The sequence below is a fragment of the Pleurodeles waltl genome, chromosome 11 (genome assembly GCF_031143425.1).
Source record: "Pleurodeles waltl isolate 20211129_DDA chromosome 11, aPleWal1.hap1.20221129, whole genome shotgun sequence".
In the NCBI taxonomy this organism is placed as follows: Eukaryota; Metazoa; Chordata; class Amphibia; order Caudata; family Salamandridae; genus Pleurodeles; species Pleurodeles waltl.
This window is the reverse complement of record NC_090450.1, coordinates 161,401,348-161,423,979: the sequence shown is the minus strand read 5'-3', so window position 1 is coordinate 161,423,979 and position 22,632 is coordinate 161,401,348.

Here is a 22,632-nt window from a genome sequence, read left to right as displayed (position 1 = left end):
CCAACCACTGGTACTGCAACACCCTCCCTTAGAAAATAATGGAGGTAGACAATTAATTTCCCACAGAAAATAATGTTAAATTAAATTACATTGTATGAAATAGTTAAAATGCAAATAAATATGTTAATGTTAAACATATTTAAGATATTGCAAATTTACTTTTAATTATAAAATATATGAACATCCTAGTTTGCATTTAAAAGCTAATGTAACAATACACCTATGCAATAGTGTAAGTTACTCAAAACTGTAAATTACCTTTGTAAATCAGGCCTGATTCAAAAAGGTAGCTAACACTTTTGATAAGACCATCCCATAGAAAAGAACAGATGTATGGAACTATAAATAAAACTCCATAGGAACTAATGTTAAATGATATTAAATTAGAAAAAAATAGAAATGAATCTTAAACATGTAAAAATAGCACATATTTATTATTTAGTTATGAAATAGTTGAATACCCTATTTTGAATTAAAACATTGCTGTATCAACATTTGTTATCAAAACACATTTAAATGGCAACTAATTAATTCTATACATCACTTTTAATATGTATTAATGAGTAATTAAAATGTTTTTGTTGTATTATTTAATACAAACTCTAGTGAAACAAATTGGATATTTCTCTTAATGAAAGATATATTTCAAAATTATGATAACAGTGCTGTAGCATGTTGTATCATATTCTATACTTAAAATAAAATACATATATAATAAATATATCCAAGTAATTTACACAGTAACGGAGAAAGAGCTACTTTAAATGTAAGCAGTATTTAAAGAATCACAACATTACTTGCTTGGAGCAAAGCACCTAATCACGGTTTATTCCAATCTAAGCACTTGCATTTTTTATGGTGTGCTGGGCATTGTCTCCATGGCAACTCAATTAGACATAATTTTACACAGGATATGATTTTGTGATCACATTCTGTCCTCAAACTGCTGGCAGAAAAGCTGACTCCTTGTTGAGATAATATAAAGTGTTGAATTCCAAACAAGCGCAAGAACCTCCACCTAATAACCCTGAGCAGCAAACAGTTGGAGGTCAAACACAGGTAAATCTTTTTTTTGATGATTTATGACCTTTCCTACCAATGGAAACAATAATTTCTTAAGTGGCAGAAGAACCTAACTGATCTCTCCATGAAAACTTACTGTTCAGTGATCAAACATTGTTTTGACTGCAAAAAATAGTAATACTTTGGTGCCATAATTCTAACTTGATGGGTCATTCCGAAAGAGCAAAAACTGGGAAGTAGTGCGACTTTATTTGGTGGCCCAAAAACTTTTCTGATATCATACATTTTGTAGGACACTGTCATATCTGTGCCTGAGCCAACGTGGTTCAATCCAAGCCAATGCGCAATTGCCAATTTCTCCCAACTCCTACACAAGCACGAGAAAGAATATCCTTACTATAGCTCTACTCACCAACTAAGGAAAAAATATCACCAAATTGGAAACAGACAGATAACAAAGATGGATCATTGTGGCATATAAAGGTCTACCATCTGCTCAAGCGTTCTAACAGCTGCTGTTGAATTTTTCTCCTGGGTGTGGAGGTCTTTATCATTGTTTTCCTGCCTGATGTAAAGGAAAAAAGACATTGGTGGTCATTACAACCCTGGCGGACGGTGTTAAAGCAGCGGTAAGACCACCAAGAGGCCGGCGGTAAACAAATTGAAATTACCACCGTGGCGGAAACCACCAACAAAGACAGCCACTTTAACACTCCGACCGCCACAGCGCTAAAAACAAACAGCACGGCGGTCACCGCCAACAGACAGGCGGAGGACAAAGTACTGCCCACAGTATCACAACCTACTGATCCGCCACCTTTTCTGGGGCGGATTCACCGCGGACAAAAACACGGCAGAAACAGGACTTCAAAGGGAAAACACTCACCTCTACACACCCCACGAGGAACCAGGACGCCATGGAACCAGAGCTGCAGATCCTGCCAGCTCTTATCTTCGCCGGCGGCGAAGACCACAGTGAGTACTGCACCTACGACACAGGGGAGGGGGAGGGAAAAAACAGGGACACACACACGCAATGCGCAACACCCCCACCCCACCCTCACCCACGACAACACACACACTAATACATCATGATACATTATGGTTACACCCCCCCAACCCCCCCGGAAGAAAGCAAAGACCAAAGAAAATGAGTGTTACCATTGTAATATATGAAAATGCAGTACGCAAAAATATACATATATACACTATAAACAAAATATACACCAAGAATAGTAGTCCAGCTAGTGCTCCATTGAAGTTAGTGGAACACTGGGCCCAAACGGTATGGGCGAAGCCCACACAAGATCCCCGACCATGACGGAGAGAACACTGCAGGGGCATCAGATAGCAATAAAACAGGCACCTCAGGGGGAGGGAAAGGGGGGTACCTCAGCCGGTTGAGTGCACGACGCCAAATCCACGAGGGGGCCACATGCCCACTGTTCAATCTTGGGGAGTGCAAAGCCACAGTCTCTCAAGTCTCTACAGTGGGTGGGTTGCCCACTGCTTTATCCTGGGGAATGCAAAGCCACAGTCTCTCAAGTCTCTACAGTGGGTGGGTTGCCCACTGTTCAATCCGGGGGAGTGCAAAGCCACAGTCTCTACAGTGGGTGGTTTGCCCACTGTTCAATCCTGGGGAGTGGAAAGCCACAGTCTTTCAAGTCTCTACAGTGGGTGGGTTGCCCACTGTTCAATCCTGGGGAATGCAAAGCCACAGTCTCTCAAGTCTCTACAGTGGGTGGTTTGCCCACTGTTCAATCCTGGGGAGTGCAAAGCCATAGTCTCTCAAGTCTCTACAGTGGGTGGTTTGCCCACTGCTTTATCCTGGGGAGTGCAAAGCCACAGTCTCTCAAGTCTCTACAGTGGGTGGTTTTCCCACTGCTTTATCCTGGGGAGTGCAAAGCCACAGTCTCTCAAGTGGATGACAGTCTCCACTGGTTCTGGAGGGGGCTTGGTGCCCAGAGTGCTTCATCCTGCCAAGGACTGAGGTAGTGGATGTATCTCTGCACTGGTTCTGGAGGGGGCTTGGTGCCCAGAGTGCTTCATCCTGCCAAGGACTGAGGTAGTGGATGGATCTCTCCACTGGTTCTGGAGGGGGATTGGTGCCCAGAGTGCTTCATCCTGCTCGTGACGGACTCAGTAGCGTCAGTGCCCTTGGCGCTCATGGGCCAGCGGTGCATGTGGTGGCGGTGCCCTGTTCAGCGGTGCTTGTGGCGGCGGTGCCCTGTTCAGCGGTGCTTGTGGCGGCGGTGCCCTGTTCAGCGGTGCTTGTTGCGGCGGTGCCATGTTCAGCGGTGCTTGTGGCGGCGGTGCCCTGTTCAGCGGTGCTTGTTGCGGCGGTGCCCTGTTCAGCGGTGCTTGTTGCGGTGGAGTCCTTTGCAGTGACTCAGCTGCTGGCGGTCCTTCATGGCCCAGCGGGGCTGGTGCTGGCGGTCCTCTCTGGCCCAGCGGGGCTGGTGCTGGCGGTCCTGTCTGGCCCAGCGTGGCTGGTGCTGGCGGTCCTGTCTGGCCCAACGGGGCTGGTGCTGGCGGTCCTCTCTGGCCCAGCGGGGCTAGTGCTGGCTCTGGCCCAGCGGGGCTGGTGCTGGCAGTCCTCTCTGGACCAGCGGGGCTGGTGCTGGCGGTCCTGTCTGGCCCAGTGGGGCTGGTGCTGGCGGTCCTCTCTGGCCCAGCGGGGCTGGTGCTGGCGGTCCTGTCTGGCCCAGCGGGGCTGGTGGCGGTGGCCTCTTGGGCAGCAGGGCAGGTGCTGGCGGTGGCCTCCTGGGCAGCGGGTATGATGGCGGTTGCCTACTGGGCAGCAGGGCAGGTGCTGGCGGTGGCCTCCTGGGCTGCGGGGGTGATGGCGGTGGCCTCCTGGGCAGCAGGGATGATGGCGTTGGCCTCCTGGGTAGCAGGGATGATGGCGGTGGCCTCCTGGGCAGTGGGGATGATGGCGGTGGCCTCCTGGGCAGCGGTGATTATGGCGGTCTTCTCCGCCGTGCTGCTCTTCCCAGACCTGCTGACTTTCTTGTAGCCCTTCCCCACCTTGGAAGGTGTTGCAGCTGACTCCACACTCCCACCTGTACCCCTGGGAGTGGCTTTCGTGTCTGGAGTCTTCCCCCTCTCCCGCCGGGCACTGGCCAACGTTTGATGCTTCACAGGTGGGGGACTGTCCGTGGTGTGGCTCTGTGCCACACTGGCTGCCCTGGTGGCCGGTGCACTCCAGATTCCTGTGACTACAGGCACCACTGGTCCCGCAGATGTTGTGGCTGAGGTGCTAGGTTGGGACCTGGAAAGTCAAGCCCTAGGAGACGGACGGGGTGGGGGAGGGGTGGGAAAGAGATCAAGGTTGGAAAGGAAAAGTTTTTGGGAAACACTAGGACGGGTAGCTGGAGGGGGTTTGGGAGTGGAGGAAGAGGTTGTGGTTGTAGGAGGTGTTCGTTTGGTGACTTTGGGTGAAGGTGCATGCGCTGGAGGCTGTCGTGAGGTGGATGGCTGTTGGGTGGGTGTGTGCCTGCGTTTGTGTATCTTGGGAGGTGACGTCACAGACACACTGGGTGAGGACACAGGGGACGTGTGAATGGCAGTGGGGGTGGTGACTGCACATGAGCGGGGTGTGGTGGTGTGTGTGCTGGTAATGGCAGTAGTGGTTGTAGATGTAGTGCATGCAGGTGTGAGTGTAGACGAGACTGGGAGGGAGGAGGGAGACGAGGAGGAGGGGGACACAGTGGAGGCAGTGGATGTTGGTGTGTCTGCATGTGTGTGATGCTTGCGTGAGTGCCTGTGGGATGTATGGTGCTTATGTTTGCCTGAGCTTCCCTTGTGTGTTGACGTGCATGCTGGTCTGAAGGTGTGCTTGGGATAGGCTGAGGTAGAGGGGATTGGGTCTGGGTGGAGGAAGTTGGAGGGGGGTGGATAGACACAGGGACAATAGCTGCCATCAGTGCTGAGACCAGAGTCTGAAAAGCTCGCTGAAGGGCCGCCTGACCAGAATGAATGCCCTCCAGGAATGCATTTGTTTGTTGCAACTGCCTTTCTACACCCTGGATGGCATTCAAAATGGTAGACTGCCATACAGTGAGGGACCTGAGGAGGTCAATGGCCTCCTCACTGAGGGCAGCAGGGGTGACTGGGACAGGGGCTGAGGTGCTTGGGGCGAAGGTGATGCCCACCCTCTTGGTTGAGTGGGCACGGGGCAAAGGCTGAGGGGCTGCTGGGAGGGCGGTGCTGGTAGGGGGGGTGGCGGCTGTACCTGTAGATGCGGGGGGCACAGATGTTGCTGTCACCACAAGGGAGCTCCCACCAGAGGACGAGTCGGTGTCACTGGTGTCAGATCCTGTCCCCACCATGGAGCTCCCCTTGCCCTCCGTCCCACTGGTGAACTCCGAGTCCATTGTCTCGCCCTCCAGGGCCATGTGGGATGCAGCTCCCTCCTGCTCCGGTGTCAATGCTCCTCCACCTGATGATGCTAATGCACACAAGAACAGGGAGACCACAAAAAGGCGGGGGACGACAGAAGAAAGACATGTTGAGTGCATGCATTACCGCTACAGTTGGCGGACACGACAGACACAGAAGCCCCCTGCACTACGCCGCGCAGTTGGCCTCCACTGTTCAATCCCTGGGACATGGCCTACAAGGCTATGGACAACATCTGCACACATGGATGACACAGGAGCCTGACTAGGTGTACCTGGCACTGTACACAGGTGGGTTGGGGTGCCACAGGGTCTGCCAGAACAAGGGGACCTTGCCTACTAAACTTGCCCTGGCCTAGGGAAAACCACAGCCCACCTCACCCACCAAGACACCTCCACTGCACGCACAATCAGCAGAATGAGATTGTACTCATCCCCTTGTGGCTGCTGTGATGCCCCCAAGCGTCTATCCAACTCCGGGTATGCCACCGCCAGGATCCTGAACATCAGGGGGGTCATGGTGTGACGGGCACATCTCCCACGTTGGGAGGTCATCCCCAGCTGGGCCTCCGCCGTCTTCTTGCTCCAGCGACGAATGTCCTCCCATCTCTTACAGCAGTGGGTGCTCTGTCTGTGGTAGACCCCCAGGGTCCGGACGTCCTTGGCGATGGCACGCCAAATATCTTTTTTCTGGTGGGCGCTGACCTACATGAATTGTACAGGGGGATAAGAAAAGTTATTACCATATGCACCATCACAGTCATTGGCCCCCATCCCTACCCTTGCCATGATGCACATGCACTCACCGTCATTTCATGCATGCCTCAATCCCCCCCCATCTTTCATCCACCCCACTCCACACAGGCATAACCCATAAAGCATGCTCCCAGTGTATTTACCTGTTTGTCTGGAGGACCGTAGAGTAGCGTTTACTGGGGGAAGACCCCATCCACGAGTTTCTCCAACTCCTCCGATGTGAAGGCAGGGGCCCTTTCCCCAGACGCACGAGCCATTGTCTCTTCCAGACCGAGGTCACAGCAGCACTTGCAGTGTAGGTCCTCTCCTGTCGAAGATCTGGTATCGAGTGATTGAACAGATAGAAAATGTCAGTCACGTCCGCGGCAGTGCGTACCGTCACTGCCGGCATACATCGTCATTGGCTCCTGTGACCCATAGGGTCCAATGTTAACCAATGCAGCATTGCGGCGCGGTCTTCGTCCGCCTACCGCGGCGGTGTACAACGCCAGCGCAGTTACCTCACGTTCCATTGTCCCACTTTACAGGTCAGGCAGCTGCTATTTCAGGGTCCCACATAGCTTAATTTTTAACTGCGTCACACATACCAAGGCCTAGCCTCAACACACATACAGCCCAATTTTTGGATTATGATTCGTATTCTGTGTAAGTTGTGGGTACGTACCTCTGAGTTGTTTGACTCTGTGCTCGCTGTTGTCCTTCAAAGGCACCGTCCGCTGGGACATGTGAGGAGATGGTGGCATCCTCTGGTGTACAGACCGCTGGTGAACCTGTCGACAATGGAGGAAAGACATGTGATCATCACCTACAGGCTTGACAGTGCCACAATCCAGGAACTGTGTGCCAAGCTGGAGCCAGACCTGATGTCAGCTATCCGCCATCCCACAGGAATACCCTCTCAAGTGCAGGTGCTGTCAGTACTCCATTTCCTTGCAAGTGGGTCATTTCAAACAACAGTGGCCATAGCATCAGGGATGTACCAGCCTATGTTTTCCAACGTGTTGTCCAGAGTGTTGTCTGCCCTGATGAAACACATGCAGACCTACATCGTTTTCCCTCAGGTGGAGGATTTGCCTACAGTGAAAGGAGACTTCTATGCCCTGGGACATATCCCCAACATCATAGGTGCCATAGATGGGACCCATGTGGCTTTGGTACTCCCCCGCAGGAGTGAACAGGTGTACATAAACCGGAAGAGTTATCATTCCATGAATGTGCAGATGGTGTGTTTGGCAGACCAGTATATCTCCCATGTTAATGCCAGGTTCCCTGGCTCAGTGGATGACGGCTACATCCTGCGGAATAGCAGCATCCCTTATGTGATGGGTCAACTCCAGAGGCACCATGTGTGGCTAATAGGTGAGCACCTAGAAGCAAGTCAGTGGGAATGGTTGTCTGGGTCTGGGGATATCCCTACAGGTTAGTGTGTGTCTAACAGTTGTCCCTCGCCATTTGCAGGTGACTCTGGTTACCCCAACCTGTCATGGCTACTGACCCCAGTGAGGAATCCCAGGACAAGGGCAGAGGAACGCTACAATGAGGCACATGGGCGAACTCGGTGGATAGTAGAGCAGACCTTCGGCCTCCTGAAGGCCAGGTTCAGGTGCCTACATATGACAGGTGGATCCCTATTCTACTCACCAAAGAAGGTGTGCCAGATCATCGTGGCCTGCTGTATGCTTCACAACTTAGCTTTGCAACGACAGGTGCCTTTTCTGCAGGAGGATGGTCCAGATGGCGGTGTTGTTGCAGCTGTGGAGCCTGTGGACAGTGAAGACGAGGAAGCAGAAGAAGAGGACATGGACAACAGGAACTCGGTGATCCTGCAATATTTCCAGTGAAACACAGGTAAGAATACAAACCTGCCTACTACATGTACTTTAACACTACTACCTCTCTACTGTCTGTTGTTTTCACCCAGTGTATGGTCACTGAGTTGTCACTTTCCCTTATGATTTCACAGATGTGTGTCCCACAGTGTGACATCTGCTTTGTTTCCTCATGGACTAGAGCTGTGTGACATAGGTATGTTCACATTACAATTGACAGAGCATTTTGCCACTGTAATTGCTAATACACTATTTCGAAATCACAGACTGACTCCAGATTGTTTTGTGCTTTAAGGGTGTTTATTTATGTGCTCAATATTGGAGGGGGTTGTAAAATGGTGATGGGTGATTGTCGAGGAATGTCCATGGCAGAGTCCAGTCTATTAGTCTCACAGGTGCATTGATCAATGGGCATAGGAAGTGGAGCTGGGGCAGTTTGAGGATGGACAGGGTGACAAAGTGGGACAGTAAGCTGACATCCAGGGTGGTCTCATTTCTTGTTGGGGGTCTTGGCATCGTTCTCTGTCTTTGTCCTGGATCTCAGGGACCGTTTGAGGGGTGGTTCTCCCTCTGCAGGGGGTGGGGTGCTGGTGTGGTGGTCCTGTGGCGGTGCCTCCTGTCCACTAGCGCCGGCGGAGGTGGTGGGCAGTTCATCGTCCATGCTAGTGTCAGGGGCCCCTTGTTGTGCCACAGTGTCCCTCCTGGTGTTGAGTACTTCCTTCAGCACCCCTACGATGGTGCCCAGGGTGGAATTGATGGCTCTGAGTTCCTCCCTGAAGCCTAAATACTGTTCCTCCTGCAGGCGCTGGGTCTCCTGAAACTTGGCCAGTACCGATGCCATTGTCTCCTGGGAGTGGTGGTAGGCTCCCATGATGGAGGAGAGGGCCTCGTTGAGAGTGGTTTCCCTTGGCCTGTCCTCCCCCTGTCGCACAGCAGCCCTCCCAGTTCCCATGTGTTCCTGGGCCTCCGTCCCCTGGACCGTGTGCCCACTACCACTGCCCCCAGGTCCCTGTTGTTGTTGGGGTGGTGGGTTAGCCTGGGTTCCCTGTAGTGGTGGACACACTGCTGCTTAACATTTCCTGGGGACAGAGGTATGGGCCCGCTGGGTGGGTGCTGTGCTGGTGTTTCCAGAGGGGGAAGGTCTGTAGTGGCCTGTGACTGTGTGAGGGGAACCGACTGTCCCAAGGCCCCCGATGGGCCGGGATGGTCATCTAGATCCAGTTGGACAGAGCTGCTGTCATCACTGTGGGCCTCTTCTGTTGGTGGTGTGGACATGTGTGGACCCTCCTGTCTGGTGACGTTGGGTAGGGGTCCTGCAGGGGTATAAAAGGATGTTTATTACATCTGTGTGTGCCATGGTGTGTAATAGGTGGGTGACCGTGTACCCCAGTGCTTGCATTCCTGTGTGGGACCTTGTGTGATGGTGGTTTAGGGGGGTGTATGGGTATGTGCAGTGGCCATGCTTTGGTGATGGGTGTCACTGCTTTGTTGTTGCATGCAGGGCTTGGTGTTGGGAAGGGTGGGTTGTGATAGTGGGACATTTGTGAGGAGTAGGAGTGATGGGGTGAGGGTGGGGGTATGTGATGGCATGCAGGTAGGGTGGGGGATGTAATAGTAAAGCTTTGACTTACCAGAGTCCATTCCTCCATCTGCTCCTGCGAGGCTCTCAGGATGCAGAATCATCAAGACCTGCTCCTCCCATCTTGTTAGTTGTGGGGGAGGAGGTGGGGGTCCGCCGCCAGTCGGCTGAACCGCAAGGTGGTGTCTTGAGACCACGGAACGCACCTTCCCCCGTAGGTCGTTCCACCTCTTCCTGATGTCATCCCTATTTCTTGGGTGCTGTCCCACTGCGTTAACCCTGCCCACTATTCTTCGCCATAGCTCCATCTTCCTAGCTATTGAGGTGTGCTGCACCTGTGATCCGATTAGCTGTGGCTCTGCCCAGACGATTTCCTCCACCATGACCCTGAGCTCCTCCTCAGAAAACCTGGGGTGTCTTTGCCGTGCCATGGGGTGGTGTGGGTGGTGTGTGGGGTGGTGTGTATAGTGATAAGTGGGGTGATATTTAGTGGTGTGTTGTGTGAGGTGCGTGGAAGTTCTGTGGGTGATGGTATTGTGTGCCTGTGGAGGATTGATAGTTGTTTTTGGTGTCTCTCTATGGCCTTCTCTCAGTAATTGTGGTCGTAGGGGTTTGTGGGTGATGTGGGTGTGTGTTTTATATTGTAATGGGTGTGTGGGAGTGGTGTGTGTATGTGTATCAGGTGTGTGTATTTGGAACTGTCCAATGTGGTAGTGTATTGTAAGAGTGTGTGTATTTTGAGAGAGGCGGTGTGTACCGCCAATGGAATACCGCGGTTGAAAGACCACCGCGTGGATTCGTGTGTCGTGATAGTGTGGGCGTATTTCTGTTGGCGTGACGGTGGAAGATTTGTTTTCGCCAGTTTATCAATTACCTTTGGTGTGGCGGACTTGTGTGGGTGTCTGAATTTTGGGGGATTCCGAGCTGTGGGTCATAATAGCTGTGTCGGAATTCCGCGGCCGCGGCGGTGTGTTGGCGGTCTTCTGCATGGCGGTAAGCGGCTTTTACCGCCAATGTTGTACTGAGGGCCATTATGTGTTCTACCCTAAATTGGGCGAACATGGTATGTCCTTTTCCTGGCAATCCCCCCTCAGTCGAGCTGCCCGAAAAAGATTTGGAAGACCGTCAGATTTCCATTGCCCCGATCAGCTCCACTAATGGAAATCTGACATTCTTCCAGACTCTAAATCAGGTGATTGAACTGTTGAAGCAGATATGTTAATTAAAGATTATTAAGGAATGTTTATGCATTTTGATTAACTAGAAAATGTTAGAAAAATAGCATAGAGAAATAATGTGCACATTTGAAAAATGTGCCCACGAAGAATGATCACCAGAGTTCATGAATTATACTAAAATGATTAATAATGTGTGAAATGTGGATAGAGTGCAATAATAATGTAGTAATATGTCATAATAAGATGTATAACGTATGTTTTGCATTATATTGTAGAGCTAACTTAGCCAAAGTTGTGGCCTAGTTTTGCCAGGCCTCATGCAGAAGCTGAATTACTAACACCGTAGAGAAGCTAATGTATTAAACTGTCCCTGAACTTCTCATGTTAATAAAGTCTGCTTAGCTAGAATTTTCTGCAATGTACTGACGGACAGGAGATGAATGAATCAAATCACAACATATGTTGTGTAGAGCTGACAAGATGTACTTTCCCAGGACTCGAACAATAGAGACACTGACTGAATAAGATGCAACATTTCCGATACCTGATGAGCCGGATGATGAGGACATCGTACAGTGAACCAATCAACACCTTGGGAACTGCGTAATCTTAGAACTTGTAGATTCATAAAATAAGCATTATTGGTTAGGGTAATAACTGGTGATTGGCCAATTAGGAATTAGGGGGATGGACTGGGTAACCTTAATAAAATGTCATGACAAAGGGCAAAAACTTCAGAACTGTTGGGGAGACGTTAGAGGCAGATGGTCGGGGGAGACCTTTCCGAAATTGATGCGAGATTCTGTCATTGGGCTCATGCTCTAGAGAGCCTGATGCGTTGATGATCGATTGATGACCTGAAGACGAAGACTGACTTTGTTGCTGATCCATTCTGTGGATAGGTAGCTATGACAATGTGACTGTTAACTTTTGTGCCTTTCTTTCTAGGTGCCAACTGCACTGTTTAAATAGTTTTTCTTTTAGATAGACGTTTTCTAAATTTGTGTTCTAAATTGTTTTCGCATGAAGTCCCACATGCTAATGCTAATCTGGGTTTGGTAAGGTTACTTTGGGTGACGATAATAGTGACAAATGATTGACGAACTGATTGCTGAACTCTGCTATTAATGCTGTTATATTCATCTTTGTTGGCTTATGCTGAAGCATTCCAGCCTATGTTTTCTCAAGTTCTGATTAGATTATGTTATTGGTGATCATTAAGAAACTAATTATGAGCTTATAGAATAAAGTTTAATTAACCATATGGATTAGAATTGTAACTAATAAGGAAATAAAATAGCTAAAACGTAAATTGAGTTGTGGTTATTCATGGAATGTTGATATAATTGATTAATGATTAATAATTCTCATAGTGGTTATTGATTGGGTATATTGAATTTTGATAACAGTGGTCACTATGGGGCTAGGATACTCCATGCGATCCAAAAGTTTCATCGGCCTATACTCGTCCCCTTGTATGTTTACTTACTAAGGACCAGGCATGCTAGCAGAACCAACAGTTTGGCAGATAGGCTACTCCGTCACAGTTGCAATGTTGTACCTTATCTCCCGAACTCTAAACCAGATCCTGAGTTGTTTTCAAGTTTACAGCCACAAATGGCCAGACAGACTAAATAGGCGAATCAGGTGCTCAATTAATAATTCAAATGTTTATTAAGTGAGACACTGGGATTTTGGGCAGACATCCTTTGGGCCACTGAATTTCTCCTGCATAATTCTCATCTTTTTATGCTACATATGAATATCATCCCAGATGTATTCTTTTGTTATATTCTCATCTCTGTAATGCAACACCATGAGTCATGCGAAAGTCCTGCATACCACACACACTGTTAAAAAACTAGCAAGCTGATTGAAAATGGCATGCCAAACAAAAGTGTTTTCCTTCTATTTAAAAGAATTGCACTGTTCAAATGTATTGCGCTGTTTCTTGATTACAGTTTTGTTATGCTATATCTCCGACTGAACAGAACCACCAGGCTGAAATGCATTTGGGAATGTATATACTAATGGAAACAAGCATGATTACCAATCAGTTGCATAATTAGTAAAATAAAATACAAAGAAAGACACAACAAAACAGCGTGGATATTTTTATGAAAGGTGAACAAATGTCCACAGAACCATTTGGAGGTTGGACTTTGGTGTCAGATCATGGAAAACAGAAAGAGGGTGGAAAACATGGATGCACTTATAACACAGTCAAAACAGGTACTGTGTGACCACTGGCACACCACAAACTGAATTGAGGTTCATCCTTGTATTTAATTACTTTGCCACTGGGTGTTCTTGCAAGCATTTAAGGGAGTAGTTCTATTGACTAATGCTGAACAAATGAAATAGTCAGACCTTTTTTATCAGCCAGGGAAGAAAGTTTGGTTGTCTACAAAAGCCTTACACTCAAACAATTGTGTTCATTTGCTGAATCATTCCGAGTAGCAAGACATGGTAATCTGGAATGAAACGTCCTAGAAAATAAATCCTGTGTTTTAGCCTTTGTTTCTCAAATCTCAAATCAGAAGCAGAATTAGCTAGACCACAATCTCCACCAATAATGATTGATTGGAATCCAAACATTAGGTGGTGCAATGACAAGCATTGGTTCTTAATCTCCTGAACAGGACTCAGACCCTTAAATTACAATGGTTTGGCGATGTAATGCCTGACATGCTGAGAAAAAGACAATGGCCCTCAGTACGACCCCGGAGGTGAGTTATAAAGTGGCAGAAATACCGCCTCAATCTGGCGGTAAATACCGCTAAATTATGACCACTGCATAGACAGTCAATGCACCACACCAACCGCCAGGGCGGAAATAACACTCACCACGGTGGTAGCCACCAACAGCCAGGTGGAAGACAAAGTACCACCCACCATATTTTGACCCTGCAATCCGCCACCTTTTCTGGGGCGATATCAACGCCATCAAAAGCCTGGAGGAAATGCATCACGGAAGAGAAAGGACTCACCATCTGAGACACAGGGAAGAACAAATGCCGCCATGGAACATGAACTGCAAGCTTTCCCGCTGATCTTCTACATTACGCTCCACCTGGAACACCAGCGCCGATGAAGACAAAGATGGTGAGTACAGCCACCTAGCACACATTAAACGACAGTGACACACACACGGACAACACACACCATTCACACACACCATACACACAACCAGCTGCACACGAAAAACAATTTGTCCCCGAAACACGGCAGAATAATGCAAGGACAACAGGAGGAGCAGGAGCACCATCTAAAATACAACATCTAAAATACTTATACAGATATGTACACATGTACACAAAGGGACACTGCCCAGTCCAATGTTCAAAGGGCCCACATGGCCACAGGACACAGTCTAAGGCCCAACTCAAATCCTGACTTCATCTGGATAGAACACCACAGGGGTATCATTTTGCAAATGGGCAGGCACCTAGGGGGGCACCTCAGCCGGATGCTTGAACAAGCCCACTAGCTCTGGATGGGGCTCTATGTCCATTGCTCTTTGCTGGGGAGTCCAAGGTCACAGTCTCTAAGGTGGGAGACTTTCCCACTGGTTCTGAATGGGGCTCCATGAACATTGCTCTTTGCTGGGGAGTGAAATGTCACAGTCTCTCAGGTCAGTCTCTGTCCCACTGGTTCTGGATGGGGCTCCTTGCCTATTGCTCGGCCTGGGAAGGGAAAGACCCCAGTCTCTCAGGTGGTGACTTTCCCACTAGTTCCGGATGGGGCTCCATGCCCATTGATCTGTCCTGGGGAGTGCAAGGCCACAGTCTCTCAGGTGGGTGACTTTCCCACTGGTTCTGGATGGGACAACTTGTCCATTGCTTTGTCCTAGGAAGTGCAAGGCCACAGTCTCTCAGATGGGTGACTTTCCCACTGGTTCTGAATGGGGCAACGTGTCCATTGCTCTGTCCTGGGGAGTGCAAGGCCACAGTCTCTGCAGTGTGTGACTTTCCCACTGGTCCTGGATGGGGCAACTTGCCCATTGCTCTGTCTTGGGGAGTGCAAGGCCACAGTCTCTCAGGTTGGTGACTTTCCCACTGGTCCCCTTGTACAGTAGCCCCTGAAGGGTGGCCTATATGGCGTCCGCTGGCGATGGCGGCTGCAGTGTGTTGGCGAATAGAGGTGCCTCCTGGGCAGCCTCTGCACTTGCTGATGGCTGCAGTGTTGTGGTGGATGGAGGTGCCTCCTGGGTAGCTTCTGCAGTTGCTGATGGCTGCAATTCATCAGCTGACGGTAGGGGCCCAGTAACAGCTGGTGGTGGTGGAGGTGTCACCCTGACAGCCTCCGCAGGAGTTGAGGGCTTCATCTGGTGATGCTGGTGGTGGATGTTGATGTAGTGCATGCAGGTGTGAGTGTGGACGTGACTGGGAGAGAGGTGGAGGAAGAGGAGGAGGAGGAGGAGGAGGAGGGGGAGACAGTGAAGGCAGTGAATGTTGTGTCTGCAACTGTATGGTGTTTGCATGAGTGCTTGTGGGATGATGTGTGGTGATTATGTTTGTCTGTGCCATTCTTGGGTGTTGGCCTGTGTGCATGCTTGTCTGTATGTGTGCCTGGGATGGGTTGGGGTTGAGGAAATGGGACTGGGATGTGGTAGCTGGAGGGGGAACGGTAGAAACAGGGATAATGGCTGCCATCAGAGAGGAGGCCATTGCCTGAATCGATCTCTGTTGGGCCACCAATCCACCGTGAATGCCCTCCAGGAATGCATTGTATTCCTGCATCTGGGATGCCAGCCCCTGGATGGCATTCACAATGGTTGATTGCCCTACAGAGATGGAACTCAGGAGGTCAATAGCCTCCTCACTCGGGGCAGCATGGCTCACTGGGGCAGGGGCTGAGGTGCCTGGGGCAAAGGAGATGCCCACCCTCCTGAGTGAGCAGGCACATGCAACTCACTGAGGGGCTGCTGGGAAGACGGTGCTGGTATGGGGGATGTCGGCTGTACCTGCAGCTGGGGTGGTCAGAGAACTGTCCACCACCACCAGGGAGCTTTCATCGGAGGAGGTATTTGAGTCTGTGCTGTCTTCTCCAGTCTCCACCGTGGTGCTCCCCACACCCTCCGTCCCACTGGTTCTCTCGGCGTCAGTGGACTCTGCCTCCTGGGGCCTGTGGGATGCAACTCCCTCTGTCGCCGGTGCCCCTGCTCCTCCGCCAGATGATGCTTATGCACACAAGGACAGGATGACAAAACATGAAATGGTGGAGAGATATAAAGGATACACTGGGTCAATGACTGCACCAAGACCACTATTGGCATACACATCACCGTCACATACAGGGAACAGGCATAAGCACTATACATTGCACTACCAGTGATATGGCTAGTCACCAAGGCAAGGTGAGAACCACACACCGCCAACTGCAGCACTCCTGAGACTCACAATGCCTTGCCTCAAATGGACTGCTGACAAGCTAGGTTACCTGTATGTGCCATACACCCATTACCCTTCAGATGACCCATGCTGCAATGTCTGGCCTGGCCTTAGGGACACCCACTAACACACATCCACCACCCGGATACCACCCCACCAGCCAAAATATGTAATGATACCCACTGTACTCACCCCCTTGTGGCTGCTGTGATTCCCTCAAGTGCCCATCCAGCCCAGTGTAGGCCACCGCCTGTATGTGGGCCAACAGGGGGGTCAGGGTCTGACGGGCACCCCTTCCTCGTTGGGAGGCCATCCCCAGCAGGGCCTCCGCCATCTTCCATGCCCAGCGTCTCAAGTCCTCCCACAATTTCCGACAGTGGGTGCTCAACCTGTCATAGACCCCCTGGGTCCACATGTCCTCGGCAATGGCACGCCGTTTCCCTTCTTTTGATGGATGCTGACCTGCAGAGGCAATAAAGACAGGAGAACGCCATTCCACGAACAGTCCAGCCTGTCACAGAAATGGCCCACCATACCCGTGTCCATCACCATTGGCACACACATAGCCCAGCGCACACCATGTACACCGCCACAAGACAATCTCCCCATCCTCGCAAACCCCTTACACTATGTTTGCACACACATCTCCAGGCATCCTTCCCACATGCATCGTGCCCAAAGTGTACTCACCTGTTGGTCTGGAGGCCCATACAGCTGTCAGTACTGGGGTAGGACCTCATCCACTAGTCACTCCAACTCCCCCGAAGTGAAGGCTGGGGCCCCTTCCCCAGTCACACGGGCGATTGTAGGTTCCAGAAACTGGTCACAGCAGTACACGCAGTGTAGGTGTTCTCCTGTAGAAGGTCAGGAAACAAGTGAGGAATCAGATAGAAAATGGCGGTCACGTCCACTGCAGTGTAGACCGTCACTGCCAGCGTACAACCCCATTGGCCACTCTACCCCACAGAGTCCCATATTATCCAATGAAGAATTGCACAGCGGTGCAAGACCGCCTTCTGCACGACGCCTAACGTCGGCGGAGTTACCACACTCCCACCTGTCCCTATATACAGGACAGGCAGTCGCCATTTAAGGGGGGAACACTCATATCAACAACACCTGCATCACAGATTAGATTGCCACATACTTCGCCATTAACACTGTCCCAATACAAAAGTGCACCATGTGGACTGCAGTTGTGGTTTTGTTGTTTCAATTGTGACAGCCTACTCACTCTTGTGTCCTTTAGATACCTACCGCTGCGGATGAATAGGAGGTGGAAACATATCTCTGTATACAGACCCCTGGTGGACTTGGCTACACTGGAGGACAGCACATTATTCTCACCTATAGACTGGATAGGGCCACAATCACAGAGCTGTGTGCTCAGTTGGAGCCTGACCTGATCTCATCTATCCATCATCCTACTGGGACACCCCACTGGTGCAAGTGCTATCAGTGCTCCATTTCCTGGCAACTGGTTCTTTCCAAGTGACAGTGGGCTTGGCAGCAGGAATGTCACAGCCAATGTTCTCAATCGTGCTGGCAAGGGTTTTGTATGCCCTGGTAAAACACATGTGCAGCTACATTGCTTTCCCCCAGGTGGAAGATTTGGCCACTGTAAAGGCTGGATTCTATGCAATCAATCAATCAGGGATTTGTAAAGCGCACTACTCACCCGTGAGGGTCTCAAGGTGCTGAGGAGGGGAGGAGGGAGGAGGAGGGGACAGGGGAGAAAGTGGGGGGGGTACTGCTACTGCCCGAGCAGCCAGGTCTTGAGAAGTTTACTGAAGGTAAGGAGGTATTTGGTGTGGTGCAGGTGGCTGGGAAGAGTGTTCCACATTTTGGCAGCAGGGTGTGAGAATGACCTACCACCAGTTGTAATTCGTCAGTTGCGTGGGACGGTTACGAGGTTGAGGTCGGTGGAGTGGAGATGCTGGGTCGGAGTGTAGAAGGAGAGTCGTCTGTTGAGGTATACTGGTCTGGTGTTGTGCAGTGCTTTGTGAGCGTGGGTGAGGAGTTTGAAGGTGATTCTCTTGTTGACTGGGACCCAGTGCATGTTTTTCAGGTGGTCTGTGATATGGCAGTGGCGGGGGATGTCCAGGATGAGGCGTGCGGAGGCGTTCTGGATGCTTTGCAGCCTATTCTGGAGTTTGGCCATGGATCCTGCGTAGAGGGCATTGCCGTAGTCCAGTTTGCTGCTTACGAGGGCTTAAGTGACTGTTCTTCTGGTTTTGGTGGGTATCCATTTGTAGGTCTTTCGGAGCACGCAGAGGGTGTTGAAACAGGAGGAGGAGATCGCGTTGACTTGCTGGGTCATGGATAGTAAGGGGTCCAGGATGAAACCTAGGTTGCGTGCGTGGTCGGTGGGAGTCAGAGCGGTTCCGAGAGTGGCAGGCCACCAGGAGTCATCCCGTGTGGAGGGGGTGGAGACGAAGATGAGGACTTCCGTCACGTCGGAATTGAGTTTGAGGCACCTGATCTTCACCCATTAGGTGATGGCCTTCATTCTTTCATGGAAGTAGTCTTGGCGGAGTCCTTGGTGAGGGAGAGGATCAGCTGGGTGTCGTCGGCGTATGAGATGATGTTGAGGTTGTGGAATCGGGCGTTGTTAGCAAATATTATTGGGGCAATTGATGGTACACATTGCATTTGTCACCCCCGCCAGAATGAACGGGTGTACAGGAATCATAAGAGTTTCCACTCACTTAATGTGCAGCTGGTGTGCCTAGTGGACCAGTACATCTCCAGCGTCAATGCTAAGTATCCTGGGTCGGTGCATGATGCCTTTGTTCTGAGGAATAGCAGCATCCCACATGTGATGGGCCAACTACAGAGGCACAGGATGTGGCTAATAGGTGAGCCTTGGTCCCCACCCACTGTATGTTAGTGTATGCCTCTGGTGTTAACCCCATAGGATTGTGTGTGGCTAAATGTTGTCCCTTAATACTTGCAGGTGACTTTGGCTACCCAAACCTCTTGTGGCTGCTAACCTGTGTGAGGATTGCCAGGACAGGGGCAGAGGAACGTTATAATGAGGCACATGGGTGAACCACACGGATTATCGAAAGGACCTTTGGCCTCCTGAAGGGCAGTTTCAGCTGCCTCCATCTGATAGGTGGTTTCCTGTACTACTTACCCGAGAAGGTCTGCCATATAATAGAGGCATGCTGTATATTGCACAACCTGGCTCTCAGACGCTAATGACCCTTTCTGCAGGAGGAGGAGACTGGCGAAGCTCCTGAGGCAGCAGTAGACCCTGATGACAGTGAGGATGAAGAGGCTGAGGATGAGGATAAGGCAACAGATCATTAGTTATACATCAGTACTTCCAATGACACACAGGTGAGACAGTGCAACATCACCTTTCTTTGACTATTGGTGTATTCTGTGTGGCATGATGACATTTACTTCCATTTACATCTACTTACTGTCACCTATGGTTTGACATTTACAGATGTTGTAATATAACAACTGTGTACTGATGTGCTGACTACAGCCAGCTACAGGTCATTATTTCTATGCTCTCACAATGCACAGTTCATTTGCAATGGAGGTAACTGTTTCCATAAATACCATTTTCCAAACATGAAATACCAGTAGTCAAGTTTTTTCAAGGGTGTTTATTGTAGTGCTAAGAAATTGAGGGGAAAATGCAATGGAATGGGGTGATGATGGAGGAAAGTCCATGGTATTGTTCCAGTCTGTTTGTAGCACAGGTGCAGTGTCCAAGGGGCCATAGGAAAGGGAGCAAAGGCAGTTCAAAGTGGACAAGGTGACGGAGTGGGACACAAGTGGGACAATCAGGAGAGTCTCATTTCCTGGTGGTGGTCTTGGCAAGTGTCTCTGGCTTTTGTCTGGGTCACAGGCAACACTTGCGGGGTGATTCACCTTCTGCAGGGGGAGGGGTGCTGGTGGCCAGTGGGTCCTGTGGAGGGGCCTCCTTCCCACTAGCGGCAGTGAAAGTGGAGGGCTGGTCAGCGGACTGGCTAGTGGTAGGGGCCCGCTGGTGTGCTGTTGCCTCCCTCATGATGTTGGCCATGTCTGCCAGCACCCCTGCTATGGAGATCAGGGTGTTGTTAATTGCCTCCAAGTCCTCCCTGTTCCCCTGATACTTTCCATCCTGCAGCTGCCTGTTCTCCTTCACTTTGTCAAGGATCTGGCCCATCCTGTCCTGGGAATGTTGGTAGGCTCCCAGGATCTCGGAGATTGCCTCCTGGAGAGTCGGTTCCCTGTCCTGTCCCTTGGCGCACAGCAGTCCTCCCAGTGTCCCTGTTGGCATGTGCCTCTGTCCCCTGAACGGTGTGCCCACTGCCACTGACCCCAGGTCCTTGATTGTCTTGGGGGCACATGTGGCCTGGGGTCCCTGGACAGGTGGGCATACTGCTGATTGACGTATCCTAGGCACAGAGGTGTGGGTACGCTGGGTGAGTGCTGTGGTGTTGGGTCCTGATAGGGGAGGATCTGTGGTGGTCTGTAAGGGGGCTTGGGTGACCAGCTGTCCAGTGGTCCCTAATGCACCAGTAACGTCATCCAGATCCAGAATTCCAGAGTTACTGTCATCACTGGGGGCATCTTCTGTTGGCGGATAGTCATGGCACCTCCTCTCCATTGGCATTGGCTGGGGTACCAGTGGGGATGTAAGTGATGTATTATGCTTCATGTGTATAACATATTGTACAACCCTGATTTCCCCTCTATCGTTGGTGTTTCCCTGCCACTTTTTGCTTGTGTATGGTGATGTATTGTGGGATTGTTAGTTCCCCTATGCCGTGCATGCTTTTGTGATGGGTGTCCTTGCAGGGCTTGGAGGGCTGTCCATGCATTGGCATTGCATACAGGGCCTGGCATTGGTATTAGTCATATGTGTAGGTACAGTGTGTGGGATGGAGTGGAGTGCTGGGAGTGAGGGTGAAGGGATGTGAGGGCATGTAGGTATGGGGGGTGATAAGTGGTAAATGTTGAATCACCCGTGTCCAGTCCTCCGGCTACTCCAGTGAGTCCCTCAGGATGCAGGAGTACCAAGACTTGCTCCTCTCATGCTGTGAGCTGTGGGGGAGGAGGTGGGGGTACACCGCCAGTCCTCTGTTTAGTGAGTTGGTGTCATGCTGCTATGGAACGTACCTTCCCCCGTAGGTCGATCAACCTCTTACTGATGTCGTCCCTTGTTCCTAGATGCTGTCCCATGTTCACCCTGTCCACGATTCTCCGCCATAGCTCCATCTTCCTTGCAATGGATATTTGCTGTACCTGTGCTTCAAACAGCTGTGGCTACATGACTATTTTCTCCATCATGACCCTTAACTCCTCATCAGTGAAATGGGGGTGCCTTTAGAGGGACATGGGTGTTGTGTGTTGGTGAGAGTGTGTTGAGTAATGTGGTGGGTTGTGTAATGTGGGATGTGTGAGGGATGTATTGGTGTAAGTGGTGTGTGTGTATTTGTCGCAGTGGTCTTGGGGGGACATTCTGACCCTGGCGGTCTCCGACCGCCAGGGCCATGAACGACTGAAGCACCGCCAACAGGCTGGCAGTGCTTCATTGCCCATTCCTACAGCTGCGGTCGGAAAACCGGGTCCGCCCCGGCTGGGCGAATCCTCCATGGCGGCGCTGCAAGCAGCGCCGCCATGGGGATTCCGACCCCCTTCCCGCCAGCCTGTTTCTGGCGGTTTTCACCGCCAGAAACAGGATGGCGGGAACGGGTGTCCTGGGGCCCCTGGGGGCCCCTGCACTGCCCATGCCATTGGCATGGGCAGTGCAGGGGCCCACTAACAGGGCCCCAGTATGCTTTTCACTGTCTGCTTAGCAGACAGTGAAAAGCGCGACGGGTGCAACTGCACCCGTCGCACACCTGCAACACCGCCGGCTCCATTCGGAGCTGGCTTCAGTGTTGCAGGCCCTTTCCCGCTGGGCCGGCGGGCGCTCCCTTGGCAGGCGCCCGCCGGCCCAGCGGGAAAGTGAGAATGGCCCCCGCGGTCTTCTGACCGCGGAGCGGCCAATTGGCGGTTCCCGCTTGGCGGGCGGCAACCGCCGCCCACCAAACTCGGAATGACCCCCTTGATGTCTGTCTAGTGGCAATGATTTGTAATCGTAAAGGGTTGTAGGTAATGTGGGTGCGTGTTTTATAGTGCTGTGGGTTTGGTGTGTGTATGTGTATCAGGTGTGTGTTTTTAGTATTGGGCAATGTAGCGTTGTTTTGTATGTGGGTGTCCATTCTGAGCGCGGTGGTATGTACCGTCAATAGTTTATTGCCGTTGAATGTCCGCTGTGGTGATTCGTGGGTCTTAATGTGGTGAGCGTTGTTCTGTTGGCGTAACGGTTATGGGTGTTGGTACCCCCACTTTACCATTGACCTTTGGGCTGATGGATTTGAGTGAGTGGCAGTATTCTGTCTTATTGGTGTGTGTGTGTCATAATATGGTGAACAGATATTCTCCACCGCTGCTGTATGTTGGCGGCCATCTGCGTGGCAGTAA